This window comes from Panulirus ornatus, chromosome 18 (assembly GCF_036320965.1).
Source record: "Panulirus ornatus isolate Po-2019 chromosome 18, ASM3632096v1, whole genome shotgun sequence".
In the NCBI taxonomy this organism is placed as follows: domain Eukaryota; kingdom Metazoa; phylum Arthropoda; class Malacostraca; order Decapoda; family Palinuridae; genus Panulirus; species Panulirus ornatus.
In genome coordinates, this window is record NC_092241.1 from 5053905 (window position 1) to 5064834 (window position 10930).

At 41.8% G+C, this 10930-nt stretch overlaps 1 long non-coding RNA gene across 1 annotated transcript in view; it reads left to right on the forward strand.

Annotated features, from left to right (window-relative positions):
• The window catches only part of LOC139754962 (uncharacterized), a 310481-nt gene extending 301735 nt beyond the window's left edge, over positions 1-8746 (forward strand). Inside the window, exons 3-5 of the long non-coding RNA XR_011713988.1 lie at positions 1441-1551; positions 1694-2137; positions 8641-8746. This is a non-coding gene — a long non-coding RNA (uncharacterized lncRNA). The remainder of the gene's footprint in view (positions 1-1440; positions 1552-1693; positions 2138-8640) is intronic.
• The last annotated feature ends 2184 nt before the right edge of the window (positions 8747-10930 follow it).

Genomic DNA, 10930 nt, shown 5'->3' on the forward strand with positions numbered 1-10930 from the left:
CCAAGGCTGCGCTACGCACCCCCCTGCCTCACGCCTAGGCCAGCGGTGTCACGTCGCCACCTCCACAGAGGTTATTCCTTGATCTAGAATCGTTCGATCTTGTCCGCCTCTTTGCATTGTGCTGGAGGGGGGAAAGTGATGCCTCGCTGGTGTCAAGACCACTCTGAGGAGTGAAAATGTATAGATGATGAATGTCACAGACGCAAAAAAACAAGCAGAGGAGAATTGAGTTCATTGACGAGCGTCACCAGATGTCATGACCCCTGCACGGGCAGCCAAGACGAGATATAAACGTAACGGAAGACACCGACCTGATCTGACTTGACGTGATGTCTCTTATGAGAGAAAGCTAAAGCTCAATGATATAATGAAGCCAAGGAACGTAACGAGTGGTATATCATATAGTAGAACATCTTGGTTCAAAGTAAAGTTATGTCTTACAGCCCAAACTCCATCTATAATTTTGTCGAAATTGTCTGTATTGCTCGGCCAGCTTAGAGACAAGAAGAAAGTTGATAACCATCGTGGACAATGGAAGAGATGCTTTACTTATCTATCTATCTATCTATCTATATATATATATTGCTTTGTCGCTGTCTCCCGCGTTAGCGAGGTAGCGCAAGGAAACAGGCGAAGGAATGGCCCAACCCACCCACATACACATGTATATACATGCACGTCCACACACGCAAATATACATACCTATACATCTCAACGTATACATATATATACAGACACAGATATAGACATATATACACATGTACATAATTCATACTGTCTGCCTTTATTCATTCCCATCGTCACCCTGCCACACCTGAAATAACAACCCCCTCCCCCCGCATGTGCGCGAGGTAGCGCTAGGAAAAGACAACAAAGGCCGCATTCGTTCACACTCAGTCTCTAGCTGTCATGTATAATGCACTGAAACCACAGCTCCCTTTCCACATCCAGGCCCCACAGAACTTTCCATGGTTTACCCCAGACGCTTCATATGCCCTGGTTCAATCCAATAACAGCACGTCGACCCCGGTATACCACATCGTTCCAATTCACTCTATTCCTTGCACGCCTTTCACCCACCTGCATGTTCTGGCCCCGATCACTCAAAATCTTTTTCACTTCATCTTTCCGTCTCCACTTTGGTCTCCCACTTCTCGTTCCATCCACCTCTGACACATATATCCTCTTGGTCAATCTTTCCTCATTCATTCTCTCCATGTAACCAAACCATTTCAAAACACCCTATTCTGCTCCCTCAACCACACTCTATATATATATATATATATATATATATATATATATATATATATATATATATATATATATATATTTATATATCGTGTTAATATTTTCGTCTTATTGGTTAATATAGTACGACAGTGAGGTCCCATTTGCTGCCATTCGTTAACTCTGAACAACTCTCCTTTGCGTTGTTTACAGAACCTCGCTCTGGGAAAGGTGAGAGTAAACCTTTGTTGCTGTAGTGTGAAGTCGGGACCAATTGGCATGAAGGGTGACAAGACGCTCTGACCCTGCAGATGTGGAACGAAGGTGCAAATATTTCCTTTGTAAAAGATAATAATATTAGTCTTATCTCAGTCTGGACTACATCTATAGAGTCAGATATTGGTGAGTTCCAGGTAAAAAGGGATAATTTATAATAGATTTTTTTACATGTCTTTACTCCTTTCAGATTTATTGGAACGATGAATGCAGTGGAGTACAAATGGAATACAATGGCCTTCAAACAGCAAAAGACTCAATGGGTCTCTTTCTATATATTTGTGATAGTGGAAGATATCAGAAACTCAGTAATAAGGAAATACAAAGGGAATACAAAGGCATTCAAACGACAACAGACCATCGGGTAAGGACATTTATTGGCTATTGGTGAGTGTGGTCAGTGTTGGAAGCCAGACAGCTAATTCAAAGACTTGTAAACTAGTGAAGAATGTGATGAGAATATTTTTTCCGACGTGTCCATGATATCGACAAGTACTGCAGGAAGGCATAAAACAGGCACCGTCGCTCGACCATTTGAATCATCACGCAACACCGCCTCTTTGTTACGGGCAACAACACACTCGTTGGACGACTGTCACAAAGAGCATCGGCAGTGGTCATGTGTTTATAGAAAGTAAGTAGGTGTAACGACCTTTTTATACACTCGGATAGAACCAATTTTTATGTCATTAGGCAGAGTTAGCGCGTAGCGCCCACTGCAGGGGTATGTCAAAGTCAGATATACAGTCGTGTGAGGTACATGTAGTCAAGTATTTTGGTGTTTAAGAAGGAGAGTAGCTTTTATTATTAGACTAAATGCCAACAGCTCAGGTGCGAATGAGGCAAGAAGAGAGAGAGAGAGAGAGAGAGAGAGAGAGAGAGAGAGAGAGAGAGAGAGAGAGAGAGAGAGAGAGAGAGAGAGAGAGAGTTGAGCATTCTGGGCCAGGGAGGGATTCTTGACAGCCACTGCAGTGCTAACTTCACTCCGCCGCCGCGACTAACTCAACCGATAGATACCCAGTGAGCAGATCCTCCCTTAGTTCGATGGGTTGAGAGAGAGAGAGAGAGAGAGAGAGAGAGAGAGAGATTTGTGTAAGACATCCTGTGGTGTTCAGCACCCATACAACGATCACCCCTCATGTCACAGGTAAGTCGGTTGCTCTAGTCCGACAATATCCTGTATTCAGTAATCTTTTCTCTCACAAAAGAGTATCACTTTTTTTATATAGATTTCTTCCTTCTGAAGTTTTAGACGAGGCGTCCTTAACTCGCGGCAAGCCTCCTAGATATAGACACGAACCAGAGCGGGCATTGAGCATAATTTTTACCTTGTGGGAAGCCCTACGCGTCCAGGTCAACAATATTCAGGCTAGGAACTCTGCTCTCAACACAAGAATGGCGCAGGCTTCGCCTGACCTTCCGCCTTTGCACGATGTCAGGTCGCTATTGTTAGTTTAATTCGGATGTTGCTCAAGCCGAGAGCTCTGTGTGTAAGTGTGTGTGTGTATACAAAAGGGTCGTGACCATTATGTCGGTCACGCGACGTCTGTAATGAGGTCAGGTAGGCTCTCGGCCCACTGGGGTCATCCTTGAGTTCGAGATTTTAATTCTGTTCTTAACCTCAATTCATAATTATATGTTTTGCTATATATTCGAGACTTCCTACGCTAGTGGTGGTCTGTGGAAAATTATTGTTGGCCAACTGTGGAAATAGACAAGTTCGATCGGGCTTTGTAGAATTTAATGAATTAAAAAAAAAAAAAAAAAATAATACATGAAAACTGAATTGAATCTCTAATTTACATATCTGTAGTTCGATAATTAGAGCGTTAGGCCCTGTATTCTAATTATCATTTGCAGTCTCTGTTGTTTACTTGCCTTGTTTTTCCTATTGTTGTATACAGCAGGAGAGACAAGTACGCGGCCTCATGAGGTCCACGGGCCGCATAGTATATACCGTTGCTCTAGACACTCCTACATTTTTTGTGTTAATTAACAATATATATATATATATATATATATATATATATATATATATATATATATATATATATATATATATATATACATATATATATATAATTGAAATTATTTGTAATCGGAAACACCCTTACTCACCAATTCCCGTTTTCTGAAACCTGGCAATACGATTGTGTTTTCACCTCAAAAACACTAGAATCATTGGTCAGGTACCGGCTGACGTAAGATATGTGCAGTTCGAAAGTCCCAGTGAAATCTTGGAGTGTCGAATGTTAGACACTGCCATAAAGGTAAAGTTGACCTGGGAGAACGGAAAAACGGTAATGTGTGTAAACATTAACTTTGATGTGTGATCCACTCACGGTCTCTTTGCAGTTGCGTATCAAGTGTGTGTCAACGCTCCTTTTTTTCTTGAAGTGGAAGTTAATAAAAATCCAAATTTACGGTGAATTACAACATCGTATGCTGCAAGGATTGTCTGCAACAGTGATTTATCATTCAATATGGTCATTGCTTTCATGAATGATTATGATTAATGTTTCGCTTGTCGGATTCCGTCACCTGCAGTCCGGCAGTCCCTGTACCTATTGTGACTATTGAATTAGTTGTATGTGAGAATCGATCGTAATTAAAGACTCCAGTGTAACGTTATACTAGCTAATGGCAATTTATTCCAATCTCTCGGAGGCAGACTACTCATTCCAGCCAGTGCCACGGTTTTTCATTTGTCAGAAGAACGAGTTCATCCATATCTGATCCCCAGTTGATTGGCTAGTCCCTAGGGCAAGATGAACAGCTGTCTTAACTGCGGACCGGCTGCCGCAACCAGGATTCGGGCCTGTGTGGACTCTACCCCTTGGCGGCCCGTGATTACGTCACGTTCAGCAACGATAACCGCTACACCACGGAGGTCAAAAGATCGTTAACTTCCCGATAATGAAAGATATAAGAATCATGTAAAACTGAAAGGCGAGAAGATATTTGGGTATATGTATTCGTTAGTGTACAAAGCAAGGCCATGGAAGAGGGAATTCAAGCAACATTTCCATTGCAACATAATCTCACTGTAATGGTAACATTATCTCACAGTAATGATAACATAAATCTCACAGTAATGGTAACATTATCTCACAGTAATGATAACATAATCTCACAGTAATGGTAACATAATCTCACAGTAATGGTAACATAATCTCACAGTAATGGTAATATTATCTCACAGTAATGGTAACATAATCTCACAGTAATGGTAACATTATCTCACAGTAATGATAACATAATCTCACAGTAATGATAACATAATCTCACAGTAATGGTAACATTATCTCACAGTAATGATAACATAATCTCACAGTAATGGTAACATTATCTCTAATGGTAACATTATCTCAGTAATGGTAACATTATCTCTCCGTAATGGTAACATAATCTCACATTAATGGTAACATAATTTCACATTGATGGTAAGATAATTTCACGGGAGTGCTGAGGTCTGTAGCCTTCGAAAATAGTAAATTGGAAATCTTTCGCACCTAATATGAAAATCAAAAGATATATGATATAAGAACTGATTCCTTCGGTTAGTCATTACCTGTGATTTATCTCTGGAGTGATAATGATTCATGCAGGTCGGGCAAATGCGTTTACATACACCAGAGAACATCAGTGTATTTGAATCATTGCCTCGAGAAAACAATTTCGTAAATGTAATAGTCTTCACTAATTAGTGAAAATATGCACATGAGAAAAGTAGATAAATATGATACAGAAAGAGAGGAAGTAATACTGAAAATATGATAAACGAGCCAGTTATCTTTAACAGTCATTAGCAAGGAAGACTTTTATTCATATGATCATTAGGTCATTTGGATGGGAGAGAGAGAGTGGTTCACTTTACCATCTGTAATTCATACCATAAATGGAACCTTTTTTTGGTTAGATATTGTAATTATGGTCCTAGGTTTCTGTCAAAATACATGGTAGAGTTCATGATTACCTGTCTGGAGGACGTGAGAAGACCGGCATGAACTGACGCTTGTCTCTGGTTGTGCTACAGGCTGTGTTACCTCGATCAGCCTCGTAGGTCCGACCCATGCACGGGTACCAGATGGTGTAGATAGCATGTATGCATGATCATTGATATTTACAATACTTTTTTTGGCTGGGGGTGGGGACGGGGGTTTCAATGTACACAAATATATACACACAGAGACATATATATACACATGTACATAATTCATACTGTCTGCCTTTATTTGTTCCCATCGCCACCTCGCCACACATGGAATAACAACCCCCTCCCCCCTCATGTGTGCGAGGTAACGCTAGGAAAGACGCCAAAGGCCACATTCGTTCACACTCAGTCTCTAGCTGCCATGTATAATGCACCGAAACCACTGCTCCCTTTCCACATCCAGGCCCCACAAAACTTTCCATGGTTTACCTCAGACGCTTCACATGCCCTGGTTCAATCCATTGACAGCACGTCGACCCTGGTATACCACATCGTTCCAATTCACGTCAACCCCGGTATACCACATCGATCCAATTCACTCTATTCCTTGCCCTCCTTTCACCCTCCTGCATGTTCAGGCCCCGATCACACAAAATCTTTTTCACTCCATCTTTCCACCTAAAATTTGGTCTCCCACTTCTCCTCCTTCCCTCCATCTCTGACACATATATCCTCTTGGTCAATCTTTCCCCACTCATTCTCTCTATGTGACCAAACCATTTCAAAACACCCTCTTCTGCTCTCTCAACCACACTCTTTTTATTTCCACACATCTCTCTCACCCTTACATTACTTACTCGATCAAACCACCTCACACCACATATTGTCCTCAAACATCTCATTTCCAGCACATCCACCCTCCTGCGCACAATTCTATCCATAGCCCACGCCTCGCAACCATACAACATTGTTGGAACCACTATTCCTTCAAACATACACATTTTTGCTTCCCGAGATAATGTTCTCGACTTCCAAACATTCTTCAAGGCTCCCAGAATTTTCGCCCCCTCCCCCACCCTATGATTCACTTCCGCTTCCATGGTTCCATCCGCTGCCAGATCCACTCCCAGATATCTAAAACACTTTACTTCCTCCAGTTTTTCTCCATTCAAACTTACCTCCCAATTGACTTGACCCTCAACCCTACTGTACCTAATTACCTTGCTCTTATTCACATTTACTCTTAACTTTCTTCTTTCACACACTTTACCAAACTCAGTCACCACCTTCTGCAGTTTCTCACATGAATCAGCCACCAGCGCTGTATCATCAGCGAACAACAACTGACTCACTTCCCAAGCTCTCTCATCCCCAACAGACTTCATACTTGCCCCTCTTTCCAAAACTCTTGCATTCACCTCCCTAACAACCCCATCCATAAACAAATTAAACAACCATGGAGACATCACACACCCCTGCCGCAAACCTACATTCACTGAGAACCAATCACTTTCCTCTCTTCCTACACGTACACATGCCTTACATCCTCGATAAAAACTTCACTGCTTCTAACAACTTGCCTCCCACACCATATATTCTTAAAACCTACCACAGAGCATCTCTGTCAACTCTATCATATGCCTTCTCCAGATCCAGAAATGCTACATACAAATCCATTTGTTTTTCTAAGTATTTCTCACATACATTCTTCAAAGCAAACACCTGATCCACACATCCTCTACCACTTCTGAAACCACACTTCTCTTCCCCAATCTGATGCTCTGTACATGCCTTCACCCTCTCAATCAATACCCTCCCATATAATTTACCAGGAATACTCAGCAAACTTATACCTCTGTAATTTGAGCACTCATTCTTATCCCCTTTGCCTTTGTACAATGGCACTATGCACGCATTCCGCCAATCCTCAGGCACCTCACCGTGAGTCATACATACATTAAATAACCTTACCAACCAGTCAATAATACAGTCACCCCCTTTTTTAATAAATTCCACTGCAATACCATCCAAACCTGCTGCCTTTCCGGCTTTCATCTTCCGCAAAGCTTTTACTACTTCTCTGTTTACCGAATCATTTTCCCTAACCCTCTCACTTTGCACACCACCTCGACCAAAACACCCTATATCTGCCACTCTATCATCAGACACATTCAACAAACCTTCAAAATACTCACTGCATCTCCTTCTCACATCGCCACTACTTGTTATCCCCTCCCCATTTGCGCCCTTCACTGAAGTTCCCATTTGCTCCCTTGTCTTACGCACTTTATTTACCTCCTTCCAGAACATCTTTTTATTCTCCCTAAAATTTAATGATACTCTCTCACCCCAACTCTCATTTGCCCTCTTTTTCACCTCTTGCACCTTTATCTTGACCTCCTGCTCTTTCTTTTATACATCTCCCAGTCAATTTCATTTTTTCCCTGCAAAAATCGTCCAAATGCCTCTCTCTTCTCTTTCACTAAAAATCTTACTTCTTCGTCCCACCACTCACTACCCTTTCTAATCAACCCACCTCCCACTCTTCTCATGCCACAACCATCTTTTTCGCAATCCATCACTGATTCCCTAGATACATCCCATTCCTCCCCCACTCCCCTTACTTCCATTGTTCTCACCTTTTTCCATTCTGTACTCAGTCTCTCCTGGTACTTCCTCACACAAGTCTCCTTCCCAAGCTCACTTACTCTCACCACCCTCTTCACCCCAACATTCACTCTTCTTTTCTGAAAACCCATACAAATCTTCACCTTAACCTCCACAAGATAATGATCAGACATCCCTCCAGTAATGTGGCAGTTGAGGGAATAATTGGTATACATGGGGTGTTCAGTGTTGTAAATGGAAATGGTGAAGAGCTTGTAGATTTATGTGCTGAAAAAGGACTGGTGATTGGGAATACCTGATTTAAAAACGAGATATACATAAGTATACGTATGTAAGTAGGAGAGATGGCCAGAGAGCGTTATTGGATTACGTGTTAGTTGACAGGCGCGCGAAAGAGAGACTATTGGATGTTAATGTGTTAATATATATATATATATATATATATATATATATATATATATATATATATATATATATATATATATGTATGAATTATTCTGTTCATATGGTTTAAAGTCTAACATTTCATTTAGTTGAGACATTAGTTTGAACTTTCCAACCCATTTCCTTTACAGCTTCTAAGCGGGCCCGAGGAGTTGAAGTGAAATGTAATCTGACGATTACCTTCCTGTGTAGCAGCGAGGCATGTGCTGCGAACCCACCCGACAGTCAAGGCTTAAGGTGAGTGTTACGGTGTAGACTTCCTCTGTACGGAAGCCACAAAGCATCCTAGTGTACACGGTACCACTATGGGAAACCGGGAGTGTTGAATATCATGATCGCACTCAACTGGGTATATTTCTTCGAATGCGTAATGAAGGAAGAGGCGGAAGGTTTGGCATTATGTTAGAGGGGGTTGCAAGTCGTCGACATCATCTTCCGCCTCGTACATACAAATTTTCGTTTGTTTCGCTCATATGTTCCAATGCACCGGAATGATTTACCCGAAGTAGAAAGGATTAGGATCCATTATGGTACGGCTTCTTGAATGTGATTGACGTCAGCGGGATTACATTGTTACTACACTTGCCCGATGATCGGTCGTTTCAGTTTACGTCGGTTCGTAAACGTACTTTAGAAGCAGAGGGTAATTAGGAAACGCACATCTCGCATGATGGTCATATTTAGAATTAGAAACATTTGGCAGATTGTGTTTGCCACCGAAGACAAACATTTTATGAAACATGGAAATGGCATAACCTATTTCTTCAGACGAAGTTTCCGAGATATATATATATATATATATATATATATATATATATATATATATATATATATATATATTTTTTTTTTTTTTTTTTTGTCGCTGTCTCCCGCGTTTGCGAGGTAGCGCAAGGAAACAGACGAAAGAAATGGCCCAACCCACCCCCATACACATGTATATACATACGTCCACACACGCAAATATACATACCTACACAGCTTTCCATGGTTTACCCCAGACGCTTCACATGCCCTGATTCAATCCACTGATAGCACGTCAACCCCGGTATACCGCATCGCTCCAATTCACTCTATTCCTTGCCCTCCTTTCACCCTCCTGCATGTTCAGGCCCCGATCACACAAAATCTTTTTCACTCCATCTTTCCACCTCCAATTTGGTCTCCCTCTTCTCCTCGTTCCCTCCACCTCCGACACATATATCCTCTTGGTCAACCTTTCCTCACTCATTCTCTCCATGTGCCCAAACCATTTCAAAACACGCTCTTCTGCTCTCTCAACCACGCTCTTTTTATTTCCACACATCTCTCTTACCCTTACGTTACTTACTCGATCAAACCACCTCACACCACACATTGTCCTCAAACTTCTCATTTCCAGCACATCCATCCTCCTGCGCACCACTCTATCCATAGCCCACGCCTCGCAACCATACAACATTGTTGGAACCACTATTCCTTCAAACATACCCATTTTTGCTTTCCGAGATAATGTTCTCGACTTCCACACATTCTTCAAGGCTCCCAGAATTTTCACCCCCTCCCCCACCCTATGATCCACTTCCGCTTCCATGGTTCCATCCGCTGCCAGATCCACTCCCAGATATCTAAAACACTTTACTTCCTCCAGTTTTTCTCCATTCAAACTCACCTCCCAATTGACTTGACCCTCAACCCTACTGTACCTAATAACCTTGCTCTTATTCACATTTACTCTTAACTTTCTTCTTTCACACACTTTACCAAACTCAGTCACCAGCTTCTGCAGTTTCTCACATGAATCAGCCACCAGCGCTGTATCATCAGCGAACAACAACTGACTCACTTCCCAAGCTCTCTCATCCCCAACAGACTTCATACTTGCCCCTCTTTCCAAAACTCTTGCATTCACCTCCCTAACAACCCCATCCATAAACAAATTAAACAACCATGGAGACATCACACACCCCTGCCGCAAAGCTACATTCACTGAGAACCAATCACTTTCCTCTCTTCCTACACGTACACATGCCTTACATCCTCGATAAAAACTTTTCACTGCTTCTAACAACTTGCCTCCCACAGCATATATTCTTAATACCTTCCACAGAGCATCTCTATCAACTCTGTATCATATGCCTTCTCCAGATCCATAAATGCTACATACAAATCCATTTGCTTTTCTAAGTATTTCTCACATACATTCTTCAAAGCAAACACCTGATCCACACATCCTCTACCACTTCTGAAACCACACTGCTCTTCCCCAATCTGATGCTCTGTACATGCCTTCACCCTCTCAATCAATACCCTCCCATATAATTTACCAGGAATACTCAACAAACTTATACCTCTGTAATTTGAGCACTCACTCTTATCCCCTTTGCCTTTGTACAATGGAACTATGCACGCATTCCGCCAATCCTCAGGCACCTCACCATGAGT